We start from the raw sequence: 23,242 nt of genomic DNA, 5'->3' as shown, positions 1-23,242 counted from the left end.
GAGAGAGAGAGAGAGATGCTTAGCACAATGCCTGGTACTATCTAAATGTTACTGTAATCTCTATCATTTCCATATTCATCATACTGCTCAAGAAAAATCAGATCAAAAAGAAAAAAGAAAAAAAAACCAGGCAAATAAACAAACAACAACAAAAGGTGAAAATATTATGCTTCGATATACATTCAGTCTCCATAGTTCTCTCTGTATGCAGATGGAATGTTCCATCCTAAGTCTATTGGAATTGTCTTGAATTGTCTTGAATCACTGCATTGTTGAAAAGAGTCAAGTCCATCATAGCTGATCATCACATAATCTTACTATTACTGTGTAAAATGTTTTCTTGGTTCTGCTTACTTCACTTGGCATCAATTCATGTAGGGTTTTCAAGGCTTTCCTGAAATCAGCCTGCTCATCATTTCTTATATAACAATACTATACTATAACTTATTTAATTAGTCATTGCCCAACTGATGAGCATCCATTCAGTTTCCACTTCTTTAACACCACAAAAAAATGACTACTACAAACAGTTTTGCATATGTGAGTTCTTTTCCCTTTTTTATGATCTCTTTGAGATACAGACCCAGTAGAGACACTGCTGGATCAAAGGGTATGGGCAGTTTGATAATCCTTTGGGCGTAGTTACAAATTGCTTTCTAGAATTGTTAGATCATTTCACAACTCCACCAACAATGCATTAGTGTCTTAGTTTTCATACATGCCCTCTAACATACATCATTATTTTTTTTCCTGTCATCTTAGCCAATCTGAGAGGTGGGAAATGGTACCTCTGAATTGTCTAAATTTGCATAAAAGGTTATATCTTCCCCTCTGACCTAAGCTGCATAGTGGCTTGCTGAGTTATAAACTCAGTTATAACTGAGTTATAAAAGGAAACCCTAGTAACAATGAGATACTTTTGGAAAGCAGAAGCAGGACAAGTCCTGAGTCACCTGCTGGCACAAAGGTGGTATTCACATCTGCTGGGGTTAGGGGTTGAAGTGGGGAAACATGTAGGGGATGATGCTTATAGAGACTCTTCTCCAAAGACTTGTTGTCTGAAATCCCAGATGGTTTCTACTTCTTAATAGAAATCTTCCCCCTTCCTAGTCAGTAGCCAAGGTATTTACAACAGCCACTCCAGAAAGCATATCATCTCATTACAGATGCAATCAATACAATCAAGCTCCGCAGTCAGCCGTGCAGCCCCAAGAAGTGTTGACGTCCAAGGGCCAGATCCACACTGGCAAAGAATGAAATATCAGCAGAGCCATAAAGACTAATGAACTTCTCCTATTCAGCCCTTGACCCTGGGAGGGGGTAGAAGCGGCCTTTTTTTAATAGAAATGACAACAGGTCTAAATGAGAGTCGGCTGACAATTACTGAGAATGGATTAAATTAGCCTGGGGAACTCTGGGAGGCCAGAAAGGCAAGGAAATTGCATTTAAAACAGAGACAGAGAAAGAAACCAACCAAAACAAGAACAAACAAACTGGGAATGAGCAAGATTAGTCTAGGCTAGGAATTCCTTTGGCTATTCAGACCCAGGGTTATAACTAAATAGGTAACTAAATAGGTTGGGTGGGAATAGAGGGAAAAAAGTGGGAGAGACTAAAAAAGGTATAAAACCATCTCTAGCTCAATTTAACTCCCTCACTTCATAGCAGCATAGATTTAAAACTAGAGAAGGAGGGAACTTCAGAAGCCATTTAGACCAACATTCTCATTTTACAATTAGGGAAACTGAGGCTCAGAGAGATTATGTGACTTGCCCAGGGTCACTAGCAGAGCTAGGTTTGAACCCAGATCCCCTGACTCCAAATTAAACACTTTATCTGTTTGTACCAAGCTAAAAAGAGGACTTCTAAGGGGAGTGGGGTAGGATAATACTCAGGAGGAATATTTAGGTACATAGAATAATGAAATTTGACTTGGGCTTTAAAAGATGGATCCAGTTTGAGAGGTGGGATGTCACTGCATTCAGTCACTCCCTAGTGTTCCCTCAGGGCCAAAGCATTATATTTTTCTTCTTTTTTGTATTTCATTATCTGTAGTAAGTCAGTCAAGTAGCACAATGCTAAGCCTGGAATGAAGAAGATTGATCTTCCCGAGTTGAAATCTGGACTTAGACACTTATTAACTGCATGACTCTGGACAAATCACTTAACTCTCTTTGCCTCAGTTTCCTCATCTGTAAAATGAGCTGGAGAAGGAAATCGTAAACCATTCCAGTACCTTTGCCAAGAAAACCCTAAATGGGTCATGAAGAGTTAACATGACTAAAATGACTCAATAGCAACAGTAGTAGGACTACTTCAAAATGGCTGAGTGGGTTTTGTCATTGTTATTTTTTACATAGGAGTTATTTGATCATAGTTTACTTCTGCAAATTTGAGGACTGCTTTCACACACTTAGAATTGAAATTCCCTGAGACTACTAGCACCCCCTTCACAACTACCACTGTCACCATTACAATAACACTACCACCACCACCACCACCACCACCACCACCACACACACACACACACACACACACACACACACACACATACAAATGGAGTTCCTAAGGCAAGGACTCTCTCAGACTGGGTCCTCCATCTGCCCTTCAAAAAAGGCAAGATTCTTTGCCTTTCCAGCCTCACCTCATGTAAGTGATGCTAATATACAGAATTGTTTTCTCTGTGTATAAGCCAGTCTAGAAAACTCAGTGGGAAGCTGGGAGCTTTCTCTGCAAGCTGGCAAAAAGTTGCGTTTCCTCAGCTGGACTCCTGGGTCCCCCACAGCAGCATCTACCCCCCTGAGACAGGTCTCTGCGCTTGGAACTGTCTAGATGATGTACAGAACAGAGATGCTTCATCTAAAGCCAACAGCACACAGGAAGTTTTATTAACTGCACCAGCCGTGCCTGCTTTTGATTAAAATTTCAGCCTAAAACAGACAGTTCCGCTAACTGGAGACTTTCATTAAAGTGATGTACTGTATCTGGACGCTGCTGAGCCCAAGGTCGGCCGTCTCTTTCTGGCTCAGTTTTTATTACATTGTAACGTGCTTGGTCATAATATTTGGATCTACTTAAAGTCATAGTTACTTTAAGATACTACATATTATACAACAGGAAACAATTCATTCAACAAGTTTATTGGGTGTCTGATGTGTTCAGAGTACTGTGCTAGGTGGTGGAAAAGACACAGTGTTTAAATAATGCAGTCTCCCTATTCTCAGGGAGTTGGTGGTCCTGGATATTTGTGGGCTGAAGGGTAAATAGACATATGAATTAATTAGTACTAGGAATTCCAGGAAAAGAAACTCCCTAAATCTAGGCAGATCAGCACCTATCTGGTTACTTGTGATGTTAGAGAGTTGCCTGGGGTATGAATTAGTTAAGTAACTAGGGTCTCAAAGCCAATAAGAGTTAGAGGGAGTATTTGAACCTCTTCAAGGTTCAAGGGTCTTCTTTCTGACCTCTCTAGACACTACTTCATGCTGACTCTTAAAATAATTTGCATAATACATTATTAATGCATTTGAGAGATACAGAATTAAATGCTATAGGTGGCCTGAGACAAAGCCCTACTGATGAGAGGGAAATCAAGGAAGTCTCCTTGAGGAGGTAGCTATCAGAGAAATGATAATGTAGCTCATTGTATCTCCAGCCAGAGAGGTGATGGATTTAAGGTCAAGAATGGATTTAAGATCTATTTCTGAACATGGATTTTTGTTAGACTATGCATATTTATTTGTAGGGTTTTGTTTTTTAATAGTTCACTGAGGAAGGGAGGGAAAAAGAAGGGAACAAACAATAAACTGATATTTAAAAATAAATTAACTAAATGCCTAAATTCTTAAAAATCACAAGTAGGAATAAAACAAATGCAGAGAGAGTAAGGAGGCCATTCAAAACTTGGAGAGCAGAATTGACAAAGGTATAGTGCTGGGAGAATAATAGGGAACAGAGTAGTTCATTTTGTCTGCCATAGGCAGTATCTGGAGAGATAGTTTAAGATGAACCTAGAAAGGTATGTTAGAGTCATAATGTAAAGGGCCTTAAATGCCTTGCAAAAGCGTCAGCACCTGACTGAAGATGTTTCACTTTTATGCAAGAAGAGAAAGTATTTGACTCCGTTGTTGAAACTAATTTAGACACATTACTGGCCTGAGAATTAGAAGAACTGGGTTCTGACTCAGATACTGTCACAGGGTTTCCTTGTGACCTTCAGGAAATCATATAGTTTCATCTTGTATAAATGAAAGATTGGGACTAGATCACTGGTTGTCAAACTTTTTGGTCATGGACCCTTTTACACTCTTAAAAATTATTGAGACCCCCTCCCCCCAAATCTTCTATTTCTGTGGGTGATATCTATCAGTATTTACTATATTCAAAATTAAAAATCATAGTATTACTATGAGAATATTATGAAATTTATGAAAATAGTTATGATCTTACAACTCCACCCCAAAGGACTCCCTGAGGAGTCCTTGGACCACACTTTGTGACTGTTGGCCTACATAATCTAGTACTTATGTGAGGCATTCTAGGCACGGTTTGTGAGTAACTGTGGGATAAATAGCTCTCCTCCCCAACTATGTGTGAATTGCATTCCTATTTCTGTCTTCTTTGAACACAAGATATCTAATAAAATTATTTGTAAATGCAGAACATTTTGTTATGCAGTTAACTATGCATTGGGCTGTTCTAGATCTAAATCCTGTGATTAAATAATCAAAGCAACAGTTTTCTTTGTGGCTGGAGATCAAGGGATATGAAGTGTACTGAGTGGGGAGAGATATGACAAAGTATAGAACTTGCTTAGAAAAGGGGTCAAAAAAACTTGGCTTGGGCAGTTAGGTGGCAGTTAGGTGCTGGCCCAGAGTCAGGAAAACTCATCTTTTTGAGTTCAAATCTGACCTCTGGCATTTACTAGATGTGTGATCCTGGGCAAATCAATTAACCCCACCTTTTTTTTTTTTTTTTTTGCTTAGTTTTCTCATTTGTAAAATGAGCTGGAGATGGAATTAGCAAACCACTCTATTAATCTTTGCCAAGAAAATCCCAAATGATATCATGATGAGCCAGACGTCACTGAACAACAAAAACTTGACTCCAAAGAAGAGAAGAGAAAGAAAACCTTCCTTTCTTCTCTACAGAAGTGGAGGACCACAGGTGTGCAACATTGCATATTCCATTAGTTGATGTGTAGGTTAGTTGAACTGTATTTTTTCTTCTTTCTTTTGTATTTTTTTGTTATAAGAAATGACTCACTGGGCTGGGCAGGGGAGAGGAATATTTTCAAAATGATGTGACCTAAAACCAAAATATATTAATACATTTTTTAAAGGATTAAGAATCATTGAGTTTCAAAGTCAGTAGAAATCTAAGAAGTCATTTATTTTAAAAGTATGATTCCCTCAAGACTAGTCTGCCTTATTTGTGCTTATTCTATCAATGATTGAAGACATTCTTCAATAAATGGATACTTCCTGCGTAATCTTTTTGCTCTGGGATGGTACTATTTGTTATGGAGGTTTTTCCTTATCTTAAAGTGATATGTCCCATTATAACTTCTGCTGATTGCACCTAGCTCTATCTCCTAGGTTCAAATAGAACAAATCTACTCCCTTCTTCTCCTAAAGAACCTTAAAATATTTGAAAACAGATTTCATGTTTTCCTTCATCTTTACTTTTCCAAGTTGAATAATCTGAATTGCTTCAATTGATTCTCATAGAGCATGGCCTCTGACCTGCTGTTTACTTTCTGCTTTAACATTGGGAAAATTCCCTCTGAACCTCAGTGTGTAAAATGAGGAGCTTTGACAAGATCTCCTTTCTACTCTAAATCTCTGATTGTATAATTCTAAAACCCATCACCATTCCTATACCTTCCTGGATATAACCTACCTTGTCCTTCTTCTCCCTCCTCCAAATACCATGCACAGAATTGAGCAAAGGTTTATAGATTTAGAGCTGGAAGGAAGCTTATCTGTCATCCAGACCTTTATTTTGAAAAGAATCTGAAGCCAAAGAGATATGAAATTACTTGTTTGGGTTCCCACAGTCAGTAAGAGTATGAGGTGATTTATTTAACACAAGTCTTCTAGACTTCAAATTCAGTGTTCTATTCATTAAGTTTGAGATTCCATCTGACCAGCACTGATTGATGACCTCTTTCATTCTGGACACTATTATTCTATTAATAAAATCTAATATTTCCATTGCTTCTTTTTTGGCCAGGGGGGCCGGGGAAGAAGTTGGTGGAGGGAGGTTACTTGATAATTTAAAGAGACTTGTCAGAGTGAGTCTGCTTCCAGAAATTGATCTGAGTAAAGACTGAGAAATAACATTCATTCAAGGATTTGGGGATATGGAATCCAGAAGAGTGAGTGCATTCTGACAAACATGTCAGATGGTAATTGAGAAGCCTTTCACTCTGGACCTTCTTATTATACCTGAAGCCCAGCCAATCAGACCCTTCCTCCTGAAAGGACCCACATGTGCAAAAATCTTTGTAGTGGCAAGAAACTGGAAACTGAGATGCCTATCAGTGGAGAATTCATAATTAAGTTATGATATATGAATGTTATGGAATATTATTGATCTATAAGAATAGATCGGCAGGATGATTTTAGAAATGCCTGAAGAGACTTACATGAACTAATGCTAAGTGAAATGAGCAGAACCAGGAAATCATTATACACAGCAACTACACGATTATACAATGATCAACTCTGATGACACTTTCCAACAATGAGATAATTGAAGCCAATGATCTTGTGATGAAGAGAGCCATTTATGCCCAGAGAGAGGACTGTGGGAACTGAGTGTGGGTCACAACATTTTCACTTCTTTTGTTGTTGTTTGCTTGCATTTTGTTTTCTTTATCGTTTGTTTCCTTTTTGATCTGATCTTTCGTGTGCAGCAAGATTATTATATAAATATGTATACATATATTGCATTTAACATATATTTTAACATGTTTAACATATATTGGATTACTTGGCATCTAGGGGAGGAGGTGGGAGGAAGAAGGGGAACATTTGGAATACAAGGTTTTGTGAGGGTCAGTGTTGAAAAATTATGCATGCATATCTTTTGAAAATAAAAAGCTTTAATAAAAAAAAAAGAACCTTCCTCCCACCTATCCTGGGCAGTGGTAAGCATTACTCTACAACAATATTATAATTAAGCTGTATACTTTTGCCATTCTATATGCAGTTTGTACCTGAAGATTTTTTTTCCCTTCTTGTATTGTTCTTATATTGTATAGATTTACTGGACCTGGGATGGGGGCCAGTGTGGGGCACTTACCAATTCCCAGTAAGAATATCCTAACTCTTGGCTCATGCTGAAGTTCAGTCTGGGTTGTGGAGTCTCAGAGGTCTGCCTCTTTCATTGTACTCTCTGGCTTTTTACTCCCCTATTATGGAATCCAGGAGAAATTATTTGACTTGGTTTCAAAGGGGATTTGAGAGGTACTCAATGTATATAGAAAAACAGCTATGATTGTCTCCACAATAAAGAAATGTTTAAAATATAGAAGACTCATTATAAGCTTGCGATAATAAAAATCTTAAATATGAAGAGTAAATCCAACACTACTTCTATACTTTCCCTGGAGTTGAGATTAAAAACATTAAAATACAGAGTGGTAAGATGTTAAATAGTCATTGTTCTTTGACTTTGGCTCTGCAGTGTCTGGACAACTCCCTTAAGGTCTATGTCTTCTGACAAGCTAGACAGAAGCCTCAGCACCTGTTCTTAGACATTTCCTTCTAGAAATACTATAGCACAAAATAAAAATAGCTCTGACGTACCATCTCACACCTATCAGATTGGCTAGGAAGTCAGGAAAAGTTAATGATAAATGCTGGAAGGGATGCAGGAAAACTGGTGGAGTTGTGAAATGATCCAACTATTTTGGAGAGCAATTTGGACCAATGCCTAAAGAGCATACCAAACTGTGTTTACCCTTTGATCCAGCAGTGCCACTACTGGGTCTGTATTTCAAAAAAATCATAAAGGAGGGAAAAGGACTCATGTGTGCAAAAATATTTGTAGCAGTTCTTTTTCTGGTGTCAAAGAATTGGAAAGTGAGTGGATATCCATCAGTTGAGAAATGGCTGGATAAGTTATGATTTATAAAAGTAATGGAATATTATTGTTCTATAAGAAATGATGAGCAGATTAATTTCAGAAAAGCCTGGAAAGATTTACATGAATTGATGCTGACCGAAACAAGTATAACCAAGAAAACATTGTACATAGCAACAAGATTGTGTGATGATTCTCAATAGATGCAGAAAAAGCATTTGATAAAATCCAACAGCCATTCCTAATAAAAACACTTGAGAGCATAGGAATAAAAGGACTTTTCCTTAAAATAGTTAGGAGCATATATTTAAAACCTTCAGTAAGCATCATATGCAATGGGGAAAAACTGGAACCTTTCCCAGTAAGATCTGGAGTGAAGCAAGGTTGCCCACAATCACCATTATTATTCAATATTGTATTAGAAACACTAGCCTCTGCAATAAGAGTCGAGAAAGAGATTAAAGGAATTAGAGTAGGCAATGAGGAAACCAAACTATCACTCTTTGCAGATGATATGATGGTATACCTAGAAAACCCCAGAGATTCTACTAAAAAGCTATTAAAAATAATTCATAATTTTAGCAAAGTAGCAGGATACAAAATAAATCCCCATAAATCCTCAGCATTTTTATACACCATCAACAAAATCCAAGAGCAAGAGATACAAAGAGAAATTCCATTCAAAATAACTGTTGATAGCATAAAATATTTGGGAATCTACCTACCAAAGGAAAGTCAGGAATTATTTGAGCAAAATTACAAAAAAGTTTCCACACAAATAAAGTCAGACTTAAATAATTGGAAAAATATTAAGTGCTCTTGGATAGGCTGAGCAAATATAATAAAGATGACAATACTCCCTAAACTAATCTATTTATTTAGTGCTATACCAATCAGACTTCCAAGAAAATATTTTAATGATTTAGAAAATATAACAACAAAATTCATATGGAACAATAAAAAGTCGAGAATCTCAAGGGAATTAATGAAAAAAAAATCAAATGAAGGTGGTCTAGCTGTACCTGATCTAAAATTATATTATAAAGCAGCAGTCACCAAAACCATTTGGTATTGGCTAAGAAATAGATTAGTGGATCATTGGAAAAGGTTAGGTTCACAAGACAGAATAGTCAACTATAGCAATCTAGTGTTTGACAAACCTAAAGATTCTAACTTTTGGGATAAGATTTCATTATTTGATAAAAACTGCTGGGATAACTGGAAATTAATATGGCAGAAATTAGGCAAGGACCCACACTTAACAACATATACCAAGATAAGATCAAAATGGGTCCATGACCTAGGCATAAAGAACGAGATTATAAATAAATTAGAGGAACATAGGATAGTTTATCTCTCAGACTTGTGGAGGAGAAAGAAATGTGTGACCAAAGATGAACTAGAGACCATTACCGATCACAAAATAGAAAATTTTGATTATATCAAATTAAAAAGCCTTTGTACAAACAGAACAAATGCAAACAAGATTAGTAGGGAAGCAACAAACTGGGAAAACATCTTTACAATTAAAGGTTCTGATAAAGGCCTCATTTCCAAAATATATAGAGAACTGACTCAAATTTATAAAAAATCAAGCCATTCTCCAATTGATAAATGGTCAAAGGATATGAACAGACAATTTTCAGATGAAAAAATTGAGACTATTACCACTCACATGAAAGAGTGTTCCAAATCACTATTGATCAGAGAAATGCAAATTAAGACAACTCTGAGATATCACTACACACCTGTCAGATTGGCTAAGATGACAGGAAAAAATAATCATGAATGTTGGAGGGGATGCGGGAAAACAGGGACACTGGTGCATTGTTGGTGGAGTTGTGAACGAATCCAGCCATTCTGGAGAGCAATCTGGAATTATGCCCAAAAAGTTATCAAACTGTACATACCCTTTGATCCAGCAGTGTTTCTATTGGGCTTATACCCCAAAGAGATACTAAAGAAGGGAAAGGGACCTGTATGTGCCAAAAGGTTTGTAGCAGCCCTGTTTGTAGTGGCTAGAAACTGGAAATTGAATGGATGCCCATCAATTGGAGAATGGCTGGGTAAATTGTGGTATATGAATGTTATGGAATATTATTGCTCTGTAAGGAATGACCAGCAGGATGAATACAGAGAGGCTTGGAGAGACCTACATGGACTGATGCTAAGTGAGATGAGCAGAACCAGGAGATCATTATACACTTCGACAACGATATTGTATGAGGATGTATTCTGATGGAAGTGGATTTCTATGACAAAGAGACCTAACTGAGTTTCAATGGATAAATGATGGACAGAAACAGCTACACCCAAAGAAGGAACACTGGGAAATGAATGTGAACTATTTGCATTTTTGATTTTCTTCCAGAGTTATTTTTACCTTCTGAATCCAATTCTCCCTGTGCAACAGGAGAACTGTTCGGTTCTGCAAATATGTATTGTATCTAGGATATACTGCAACATATTTAACATATATAGGACTGCTTGCCATCTTGGGGGGGAGTGGAGGGAGGGAGGAGAAAAAACGAAACATAAGCGAGTGCAAAGGATAATGTTGTAAAAAAAATTATCCTGGCATGGATTCTGTCAATACAAAGTTATTATTAAATAAAATAAAATTTAAATTAAAAAAAATAAATAAATAAAAAAAGAAAAAAAAAAAGATTGTGTGATGATCAACTATGATAGACTTGGCTGTTCTCAGCAATTCAGTAATCCAGGGCAATTCCAGTTAACTTTAGATGGAAAATGCCATCTACATCTAGAGAAAGAGGGAGGGAGGGAAGTGAGAGAGAGAGAGAGCTCCTTACTTCATGTTCTAGAGGAAGGAAGAAGAGAATGAATGAGAATAGAAATTGCCTCTCTTTTGCCTACCTTATGAGCAGTTCCTCATGGCTAAAATGGCCATTTTACCCTATTTTCTTGCCATCTTGCCATCACAGGGACAAAGGGATGTTTATAACACCTCAAAGCATTAGATCCTTGAGATCTGGGTACATATATGTCTCCAGAAGAGACCAGGGTCTCAGCATATACTCCATAGGATGAGCCCCCTGGTCTATCCCCAAATGTACTCCATAAAGCATTCTCCAACCCAATCCCCACTTATATTTTAAATGGTCAATTAAGACATTTATGACTTGGATTATTTGTTGTGAAGAAAGTGAAGGAAACAGGTGTGGGTCAGAGTTATAATTTCAAGGAAAAATCTTCCTGAAATGTAGTGAAGCATTATTTGATGGACAGAGATTGCTCCTGGAGTCAGAAAAAAGCTAAGTTCAAGTGTGACTTCAGGTGAATTCTAACTCTGTGATCTTGAACAAATCCTTTAATTATTCCCCACCCCAGATAAATCTCTAAATTGTAGAGCAGGTGCTTCTCTCCATTGATAGATGAAGTTTTTCACTGGGCATTCCCTATAAAAATGAAGTCATAGAAAGAAAATTGAAAGGTAGAGACAGAAACAATAAGATGCAAAGATGGAGAGCCTCCTATCTGAGAAACTCCTATGTAGTTTCATTACAGGGCATTTTTTTCATAGAAATTTTTCATAGAAAAATTTTTTGACAGAAACTTCTAAAGGAGAAAATGAAAACTTTTTGTTTCAGAAATTGTATTAGAATTGAATTTGAGATTTACTCATTTACTGGTTTAAGTACTCAAAGGACCTTAAGAATCATCAAGTCTAAAAAGCAAAAGAGAACTGTGGGCCAGGAAAATTAAGTGACTTACTTGTGATATACAAAGAACCACTAAGATTTGAACCCAGAAGCTCTGATTTGCTCTCCATTGCTTTTCCCCCCTGATATACAGTATTACCTCCTGACTACCCTCCACATCCAAACTATCAGAGAAGCAGAGTTACAGGAGGAGCCCAGTGCTTAGAGATGTCTCTTGTGGATACATTTCTTCTCAGTGTTCCACACAGCCCCTTCCCTAGCCACATGGCTCCTGAATTCTACAACTTGATGCTAATTAAAAAAAAAAAAACAAGAGCAAGTTGAGGACATGGAGAGAGACCAGGTGGTAGGTGTAAAAAGGCAGAATCTAGACCTCAGCCCTCAGCCTCCAGAAACAGAGAATAGTCTGCTGTCTCCTTCTTCCTTAGTTTTTCCAACTTGGCCACCAGGCTGAGTGGTGGTTTTAGATTCCCTGACATTGGATCACCCTTGACTAGCCAGTTAGGATTGATTTTCTGATTATACCCTCTCAGTACCTGAGTGCTAACGCTTCAGACTGTGACTGATTTATGCCTGAAGAACTGTGGCTGCTGCCCACACCAGTGTCAATGTCTGACTCACTCCAAACCAAAGATAATGCTTCAGTGAAGGTTCCCTGGGGAAGGTGCTAACAATGAGACAGAACCTCTTAGGTCTCCCTGTACCTGGTTTGTTGGTGGATTTTATTCTTGATTTACAAAATAGTACAAAAGTAGAACAGAAACCCATCACCCTAGAGGAAGAAGAGGAAAGAAAGAAAGAAAAAGGAAGAAAGGAAGGGAAGAAAGAAGGAAGGAAAGGAAGAAGGAAGGAAGGAAAGAAAGAAAGAAAGAAAGAAAGAAAGAAAGAAAGAAAGAAAGAAAGAAAGAAAGAAAGAAAAGAAGAAACAAGAAAATAAAAAGAAAGGAAGGAGAGAGAGAAAGAGAAAGAGAGTGGGGAAAGAAACAAACAAAAAGAAATTTCAAAAGTCCATCCTTTTCCATACTAGAGCTATTCATTACATTTAATGGCAATTCATGTGTCTTAGTATACTTTGGGGAATTTTTTGCTTCTTTTATTTATAGCCTCTACCCAGAAATCAGAGGAAATTATTCTCTGCTAATATACTTCCATCAACTTCCCTCAAGCATTATACTTTATTATTTGTTGTTGCTGGGTTGTGTCTAACTTCTGATGGGTTTTCTTGGCAAAGATATTGTAGTGATTTGCCATTTCCTTCTCCAAGTCATTATACAGATGATGAAACCGAGGCAAACATGGTTAAGTGACTTATTCAGGGTCATACAATTAGTATCTGAAATCAGATTTGAACTCATGAAAATTAGTCTTCCTAAGTCTAGGCCCAGTGCTCTACTCATTGTGCCTGTGGACTTTACTATTTGTAAAGTATGATAGAATCTTAAAGACAAATGAGTCAAAACATGCTTCTCTATTAAATTCAAATACATTCAGTTAGTTGCTTGTCTGTTAATTTATTTGTTCATCTATATGTTTCTTTATTTGTTTAATAATCTTTCTTTCTATTGATAGGTAGGTGGTTCACAGGATAGAACATTGGATTCTGAATCAGGAAAGCCTGAGTTCATACATATTAGCTGTGTGATCCTGATCAATTCACTTAACTTTTCAGCCTTAGTTTCCTCATTTATTAAACTGGCAATAATAATAATAGTAGTACCTCACAGGGTTGTGATGTTCCAGTGAGATAGTGTACATTCCTTGTAAATCTCATAAAACTATTTAAGTATAAGCTATGATTATTATTACATAGTAAGGCTCTACCAGTGCAGATATGCATTGTTCTGCAATATATATTTTTAGAATGTTTCATGGAGCAGTGAGAGGTTAAGTGACTTATTTGAGGTCTTAGAGCCAGTATAGAACATCGGAGAGTCTTAAACCCAGGTCTTCCTGATGAGGGTAGTTCTCAAACTATTACAGAATCCTACTTCTTGAACAGCTAGTCATTACAGTGGATAGAGTATGGGCTTGCAGTCAGGAAAACCTGGATTCAAATCCATCCTCAAATACTAGTTGTGTAACTCTGTACAAGTCATTTAACCCTCTTTGACTCAGTTTCCTCAACTGAAAAATGAGCTGGAGAAGAAAATATGAAAGTATTTAGTATCATTGTCAAGAAAACCCAAATCGAGTCACAAAGACTGAATCACAACAATTTTTATTGAAAGAACAAGGAAAGCAAGTAGAAAATTCTGGAGAAAATGAGCAGTGCCTCCTATGAATAGTCCTGTGCCAAAGAGGTATACAAATCCCAGCCTCTTTTTGTAGAAATAATGACTAAATGTAAAAATGAGTGAAAGAAAAATTTATTAAGCTCTTCCCTTCTGCAAAGCATAGTATTAAGAGCTGAAGATACAAATAGAAAAACAAGACAGCTCCTGCTCATGAAGATGGCACATACTTGTTGATTGATTTAATATGCAATAAATACTTGTTGATTGATTTAATATGCAAAGTAGCTCCCTGTAGCTCTGAGCAGATGGTTTTCAGCTGTCTGTCTTCTGCTCTATAATGGTTGAGTGACTTCAGTAATACATGATGTCTCAAAAGACTTGGTGCAATTTTGCTTAAAACTAAGACTTTTGGGGACACCCAGTAGCATTTTTTGCTGCTCCTACTAGTTCCATTGCCAGGAGCTTCCCTTATGGAGTGGCTCATACTTCCAGATGCCTTGAATATCTCTCTTATAGCATCCTAGCTCTAGAGCTGGAAGGGACCTTAGGAATCCTCTGGTCCAACTGTCCTCCTTTTAAGAACAAGGAATTAGAGTCCAGAAGAGGAAAATTACCTATGATTATATAAGTAGGTCATGACTAAGTCAGGATTTGAATTCAGATCCTCCGACTCAAGCTCCCCTACCCTTTTTATTGTACCATGCTTTTACAGTCTGGGAAGATCCCACTGAACTTTGAGCATGGGGCTCCAAGTAGATCTTTCTTATCCTCAGATACAAAGTTGAATTTTGTCCTGAAAGTCAGTTTTCAGCCTCTTAGAGGAAAAACCTTAAGGATTCTCCTTATCTAACAGTAGAGACAGATTTCCTTGAAGTGAGTGCATCCCTCCTCTCTTAGAAGTGCCCTCTTACAGAGACTATTATTCCCTTTGAGATAGTCTGTCATCCTCTGACCATACAACAACTTGTCTAGCTATAGTCGAGTTTCAGGAAAGTTTCCATCACATATTTCCAGTACATATAAGGTGATCACAAATCTTTTTAAATATTACTTAGCATTTTATTTTCCCCCACTATATATAACAAACAATTTTTGATATTCATTAAAAAATTGAGTTTCAAATTCTCTCTCCCCACCCACTTCATTGAGAATGCAAGCAATTTGAAATAGTTATATATGTATAGTGATGCAAAACATGTTTCCATATTAGTCATGTTGTAAGAAAAAACAGATCAAAATAAAACCCCAAGAAAAATAAGTTTTAAAAGTATGTTTCAATCTGTATTTAAACTCCATCAATTCTTTCCCTGGGAATGGATAGCACTTTACATCAAAAATCCTTTAGAGTTGTTTTGTATCACTGTATTCCTTAGAATAGTTACATCACTCATAGTTAATCATCTTACAATATTGTTGTTACTGTGTACAGTTTTCCCAGTTCTCTTCATTTCTCTTTGTAGCAGTTCATGTGAGTCTTTCCAGATTTTTCTGAGAGCATCTAGCTCATAATTTCTTATAGCACAATAGTATTCCATCACAATCATACACCACAAATTGTCCAGCCATTTCCCAAATTATGAGCATCTCTTCAATTTCTAATTCCTTGACACCAGAAAAGAGCTATTCTAAATATTTCAGCATAGTTTCAAATTATTCTACATGATGGTGGAATCAGTTCAAAATTCCACTAACAGATGTAGAGTTGTGAACTACTGTAACCATTCTGGAAAGCAATTTGGAACTACGACCAAAGAGCTATCAAACTGTGCATATTTTTTGATCCAGCAGTGTCTCTACTGAGCCTGTATCCCAAAGAGATCCTAAGAAATGGAAAAGAATGCACGTGTGCAAAAATGTTTTGTAGAGACAAGAAAATGACTGAATAAATTGTGGTATATGCATGTTATGGAATATTATTGTTCTATAAGAAACAATCAGCAGGATGATTTCAGAGAGGCCTGGAGAGACTTACATGAACTAATGTTAAGTGAAGTGAATAGAATCAGGAGAACATTCTACACAGCAACAACAAAATTATATGATGATTAATTCTGATGGACATGGCTCTTTTCAACAATGAGATGATTCAGACTACTTTCAATGAGCTTGTGATGAAGAGAGCCATTTGCACCCAGAGAGAAAACTGTAAGGACTGAGTGTGGATCCCAGCATAATATCTTTCTTTCTTTCTTTCTTTCTTTCTTTCTTTCTTTCTTTCTTTCTTTCTTTCTTTCTTTCTTTCTTTCTTTCTTTCTTTCTTTCTTTCTTTCTTTCTTTCTTTCTTTCTCTCTCTCTCTCTCTCTCTTTCTTTCTTTCTTTCTTTCTTTCTTTCTTTCTTTCTTTCTTTCTTTCTTTCTTTCTTTCTTTCTTTCTTTCTTCCTTTCTTTCTTCCTTTCTTTCTTCTTTCTTTCTTCCTTCCTTCCTTTTTCTATTTTTTTTTTTTTTTTGCTGAGGCAATTGGGGTTAAGTGACTTGTCCCGGGTCACACAGCTGGGAAGTGTTAAGTGTCTGAAGTCAAATTTGAACTCAGGTCCTCCTGACTTCAGGGCCGGTGCTCTATTCACTGAACAGCATAGTATTTTCTTTTTTTTTTATTTTATTTATTTAATAATAACTTTATATTGACAGAATCCATGCCAGGGTAATTTTTTACAACATTATCCCTTGCACTCGCTTCTGTTTCGATTTTTCCCCTCCCTCCCTCCACCCCCTCCCCTAGATGGCAAGCAGTCCTATATATGTTAGATATGTTGCAGTATATCCTAGATACAATATATGTTTGCAGAACTAAACAGTTCTCTTGTTGCATAGGGAGAATTGGATTCAGAAGGCAAAAATAACCCAGGAAGAAAATCAAAAAATAGCATAGTATTTTTCAACTTTTTAATTGTTGTGTTCTTACATTTTGTTTTGTTTCTAATTTTTTCCTTTTTTATCTGATTTTTCTTGTGCAGCATGATAATTTTGGAAATATGTATAGAAGAATTGCACATGCTTAACACAATGGATTATTTGCCGTCTAGGGAAAGGGGGTGGGGAAGGAAAAAAAAATTGGAGCACAAGGTTTTGCAAAAGTGAATGTTGAAAATCATCTATGCATATGCTTTGAAAATATAAAGCTTTAATCAAAAAACTGAGGGAAAAAAAGGAAAAACCTTTCAACAACAGTGTGTAATTGTCTCCATTTTCTCTTCAACATTTGTCATCTTCCTTTTCTGTCCAATATAATGGGTGTAATGTATGAACTCAGAATCATTTTAATTTGCTTTTCTCCAATCAACAGTGATTTAGAACACTTTGATATGAGTATAGATACCTTTGATTACTTCATCTGAAAACTTTGTATTTTTTTGATCATCTATCTGTTGGGGAATGATTCTTATTTTTATAAATTTGACTCATTTCTCTGTATATTTGAAAGATGAAAGCTTTGTAAGAAAAAAAATACTTCAAAAATGTTTTCATAGTTATCCTATTTCCCCCATTTATTTTATTCTCTCTCCTTTTTCACTTTTCCTTCTCAAAAAGTGTTTTGCTTCTGATGACTACCTCCCTCCTACTTTCCTGCAGGATAAGATAAATTTCTATACCCAACTGAGAGTGCATATTATTCACTATTTGAGCCAATGTGGATGAAAATAAGATTAAATCATTCTTCCCTGCTTCCCCTATCTTCCCCTCCACTAAAAAAGATATTTCTTGTCTCTTTTATGTGAAGTAATTTACCCTATTGTATCTTTCCATTCCCCTTTATTTCAGTGCATTCCCTTTTCTCACCCCTTAATTTTATTTTTAAAGATATCATTCCATAGCATTCAACTTACACCTATGTCCTCTATATATCTTCTAACTGCCCTAATAATGATATAGTTCTTATGAATTACAAGTATCATCTTTCCATGTAGAAATATAAACTGTTTAACCTTAATAAGCCCCTTATATTTCCTTTTCATCTTACAATATTATATTCCAAGTTCTTCACTCCTTTAATGGAGAAACTGCCAAATCTTGTGTTATTATCACTGTGATTCCACAGTACTTGAATTGTTTCTTTTTAGCTGTTGCAATATTTTCTCCTTGACCTAGGAATTGTGGAACTCGGCCAACTATTTCTAGGAGTTTTCATTTTTGAGATCTCTTTCAAGAAGCAATCAATAGATTTTCTCCATTTTTATATATTTATTTTTGCTGAGGCAATTGGGGTTAAGTGACTTGCCCAAGGTCATACAAGTAGGAAGTATTAAGTGTCTGAGGTCAGATTTGAATTCAGGTCCTCCTGACTTCAAGGCTGGTACAGTATCCACTGGGCCATCTAGCTGCCCCTCCATTTCTATTTTATCCTCTAGAATATCAGGACAATTTTCCTTGATAATTTCTTGAAAGATGATGTTTAGGCTTTTTTTCTGATATGGTTTCAGGAAGTTAAATATTTTTTTTTTTAATTCTCTCTCCTGGATCTATTTCCCAGGTCAGTTGGTTTTTATAATGAAATATTTCACATTGTTTTCTATTTTTTATCATTTTGGTTTTGTTTTATTGTTTCTTGATATTTCTTAGAGACATTATCTTCCACTTAATCAATTCTATTTTTTTTCAGGAGTTCTTTTCTTCAGTGAATTTTTGTGCTTCTTTTCCCATTTTCCAATTCTGCTTTTTAAGGAGTTTTTCTGTTCAGTGAATTTTTGTATATCCTTTTCCATTTGGCCAGTTCCTTTTATGAGTTCTGCCACTCCATATTTTGTTTTTACAGAATTATTTAAAGGTTTTTGGATGGGTTTGGGAGAGAACTCAGATGAGTCCTTGCCCTTTCTCCACTATCTTGGCTCTGCCCCCTCCATAACCACAAGTGTTAATGACTTATTTTTTCTCTGACATTTAAGGTAGATCTTTTCCACCCAAAGGAAGATTTCCTACTTGTTCAGTTGTTCATTCTTCATTCTCAAAGAGGACCATGGCATCAGGAAGGGGATGCAATGACATAGGTGAATTGAATATACTTTCTCTTCAGAGACATCTGGGTCCAGGGTTAAGACATAGATCAAAATAATTGGAGATGGCCCTGGATAGAATGGAAGACCTTGATCTTTTAAAGTTAAAGTCTTTCCCAAGTCTCAACTGACTGACTATTGTTTATTCAGTATTTAAGGCTACATAAGAAATTGAGGCAAAGAATGGTCTTTTTTATCTATTCAAAAAAAAAATATATATATATATATATGTATATATATATATATATATATATATATATATATATATATATATATATATATATATGGGAAAGACCTTCAGGGTTTCTCACCAAAATTTATACAAAGTATTCCCAGTTATTCTCCTGCTCTTGAGGGCCGCTGACAGGTGGGTGGCACAATAGATAATCATTTAACTTCTCACAGACTCAGTTTCCTAAACTGTAAAATGGGGTAATAGTACCTACTTAAAGGATTATTATGAGGATAAATTTAGATGACATTTATAAAGTGCTTTACAAGCTTTAAGGTGTTATATAAAGGCTATTATTATTAATAATGTAATAAGCACAAACATGTTGCAAAGTAATTACAAAGTAATAGGGCAACTAATAGATGGGAGGATCGGAAAAGATTTTATGTATTTTACAATACTTGAACTGAACTTTAAAGGAAACTAGAGATTCTAAGAAGCAGAGATGTGGGAGAGTGCATTTCAGGCACGGGATATGACTGGTACAAGGGAATAGAGTTGGGAGATTAGTGTCATGGTTCAGGAACAGCAAAATAAAAAGAATGGATAAGAATTCTGGAAAGGTAGGATGGGGTCAGGTTGTGAAGGTTTTAAGTGCTAACTGAAGACTTTGTATCAGATTTTAGAGGCAATAGAAAGACACTAGAGTTTATTAAGCATGGGAATGAAATGGCCAGTCTCACATTTTAAGAAAGTTGTTATGACATTTGTATAGAGCAGAAATGTCAAACTCACAGCTTGGGGGTCACAACACTCTCAAGTACAGGTTAAACTAAATTAAAATGTAGTTCCTGTCTGATTTTAATATTTTAATAAAAGAAGAAATATTTAAATATGCTTGGTTTTTTAAGTTAACATAAGATCTCACAGGGATCTTTATATCTGGTTTTTGTTGTTGTTGTTCATTCATTTCAGCCATGTATTACTTTCTGTGACTCCATTTGAGGTTTTCTTGGCAGAGATACTGGAGCTGTTTGCCATTTCTTTGCCCAGATTTTTTTTTACAGATAAGGAAACTAAGATATACAAGGTCACAGCTAGTAAGTGTCTGAAACCAGATTTGAACTCATGAAGATGATTCTTTCTGATTACAAGCCCAGTACTCTATCTACTGCAGTACCTAAGTGTCCTATGTCTGGTTTAGGGATCCCCGTTTCTATCTGAGTTTGAAACTACTGATGTAGTAGATTGATTAATATAGGGAACAATTTGAAGCAAGACCACTGTGTTGCAAGCTCTAGAAGAGAGGGATCATATCCTGTTTTTTCATTTTATTCTGTGAAGTATCCAACTTCTAGGAATGATTTGTGATGGAAGCTACCACATGCTAATCTAATGCAATTTCCTCATGTGGAGAAGCTGAGGATCCTGCTTCCAAAAGAGTTGTGATGATATGGAATAGTAGTACCCTGGAGAAACAGTAGAGCAAGGTTAAATCTTTTGTAACTTCTTCCAAATTGTAAATCATATAGTAAAAAGGGATAATTTTAGTTGGTTTTATAGTCATAACTGGAGGCTGTTCTCAAAAAAAGGTGACTAAGTTTGTGCTTAGTCTTTATTTCTGTGCTCTTAAAGAGTTATTTTGAATCTTTTGCGCGCGCGCACACAAACAAACACACACACACACACACCCTTTAAGTCTTCATCTTTTACTCCAACACATATTTCTTTGATCCAATAACATTGGTCTTACTATTCCTCAAACAAGACATTCCATTTCTATTCTCTGAGCAATGCCTTGATAATCTGCACTATACTCTCCCTCATCTCCTGACTTCCTTCAAGTCCCAAGTAAAACCTCACCTTCTACAGGAAGCCTTTCCTAATTCTCCTTCATTCTAGTGCCTTCTCTCTGTTAATGATTTCCTATTTCTTCTGTATATTTTTTATCTTTACATAGTTATTTGCATGTGTCTGAACTGTGAGTTCCTAACTGTCTTTTGCTTTTCTTTTTGTCCCAGAAATTCCTACAGAGTCTGGCACATAGTACTTAATAAATGTTTATTGATTGAACAGACTGAAGAGATCAATGTTGTGTAAAAACTATTATAAGAATGAGCCTTCTCTAATCAAAGGCCAAGGTGTGAAGCAGAGTTCTGACTTATTGAGGGAAATACCTGTACTCCTTCCTTTTTCCAAAATAACAAAGTAATCAAAAATTAGTTCAAAATCCATCATGTCCCCTAGATAAACAATATTTAAGGGAGTAGATAGATATACTAGTAGGCATCTCTCTGAGAAAAACAGAACTAATTTTTGATTGTTTTATTATTTTGGAGAAAGGGAGACCACCAAGTTTATATCCAAGGTTTGATCCTTTCCCACCTAATGCCAGTCCTACAATGAACACCCATAGCCAACTGCAAAGAAGCCCATTTAGCCAAATTACAGCAAAATAGAAATCAGAGAAGGAACACATAGGATGGTACATATACCCAAAAATACAGAAGGAAGGAGCTCTCCTATTGGGAGGGAGATAATCAGCTCAACGAAGAGAGAAAATCTCACAGGAAACTCCCCCAAGTCTCCAGAGTACCAAGCTGGAAATTGGGACACAATGAGATTGATCACTCCTTTCATGTCTTCCCAGAATTATTCTCCTTCACCAAACTGAAGTGTGGTTAGTCTCTTCCATCTTCTCTCTGAAAATGACTGAAAGGGAATATTTATTTGTAGGGTACCATCCCTCTGATCTCTTACGCAGAGCAGGACCTTCATTTCCACCAATAAGGAAAGAGTCACATATCAGTGGGCTTTGGGGCAGAGGACTCCACCATACTTCAAGTCTCCCAAGTTCGTAGCCTTGGCATTGTAGTTATTCCTTTCAGAGTGGTGATGCTGTGTCCCCACAATCTGGAAAATCTGCATAAAATCTTTTGACCCTTTCTTTGTACCAGAGAAGTCTGAATTATTATCATATTAAAAGAAAAATGTGTTGATATTTTACAATACTATTTATAATATATTATACATTTCTGAATTTCTAAACTTTTTCTGTGTTATTCTTTACATGTTATCTGTAGCTTCCACAAAATTTTTTATGCTGATCTGTGATATATTATAACCACAATGGAGAAAGTCTTAATGTGTGTATACTCAATGCCTCATCTCCCCACATACCAAACCAATTGCCATATCTTGCTGTTTCTTCCTCAACCACATTTCTTGAATCTGATCTCTTCTCTACTCAAGCAGCCATGATTTGATTTCAAGTCCTCATCATCTCTCAGCTAGATTATTGCATCAATTTCCTAATAATCTCTCCTCACTACATTGCTGCCAGAGTGATTTTCCTTAAGTACAGATCTGAACTTGTCACTCTCTCACTCAGTAAATTCCAGTAGCTTCCTGTTGCCTTGGAAATCAAATATTAACTCCTTTGTTTAGTGTTTTAAAGCTTTTTACAACCTGACCTATCTTTCTAGCCACATAGGACATTAATCTTTTCCTGAACCCCTGGCTTCCTTAAACAGAACACTCCATTTCTTCCTTTTTGCCCTTCGATAGCAATTCCCCAAATCTGTCATTCTCTTCCTCTTTACCTCCACATTGCAGAATTATTCTCTTTCTTCAACATAAATAAAATTTCCTGATTCTTTCAACTTTGAGTATCTTACCTCTCAAGCTGTATTATTTTTTGGTTATGTCTGATGCTTCTTGACCCCATTTAGGGTTTTTGTTTTTGGCAAAGATACTGGAGATGTTTGCCATTTCCTTTTCCAATTCATTTTACAGATAAGGAAATGGAGATAAATCAGGGTAAATGCTCTGTCCCAAAAAACACAGCTATTAAGTGACAGAGGTCAGATTTGCACTCAAGTCTTCCTGATTCCATCCATTGAGTAATCCAGCCACCTTATTTGTATTAATTTTTTCTATTTATTTGTGTTATTCTTTATCCTTCATTTTTGAAGTGATATCACACTTGAATTGGTTTTAAGTCAGGCAGAGTAGCACAAAGTTGTCAGCATCATCCTTCTTTCCTGAGTTATCAAAATCCAGGGGCAGGACAAA

Source organism: Antechinus flavipes, chromosome 4, assembly GCF_016432865.1.
Source record: "Antechinus flavipes isolate AdamAnt ecotype Samford, QLD, Australia chromosome 4, AdamAnt_v2, whole genome shotgun sequence".
Classification (NCBI taxonomy): domain Eukaryota; kingdom Metazoa; phylum Chordata; class Mammalia; order Dasyuromorphia; family Dasyuridae; genus Antechinus; species Antechinus flavipes.
The sequence above is the reverse complement of the archived record's forward strand: the minus strand, read 5'-3'. Positions refer to the sequence as shown.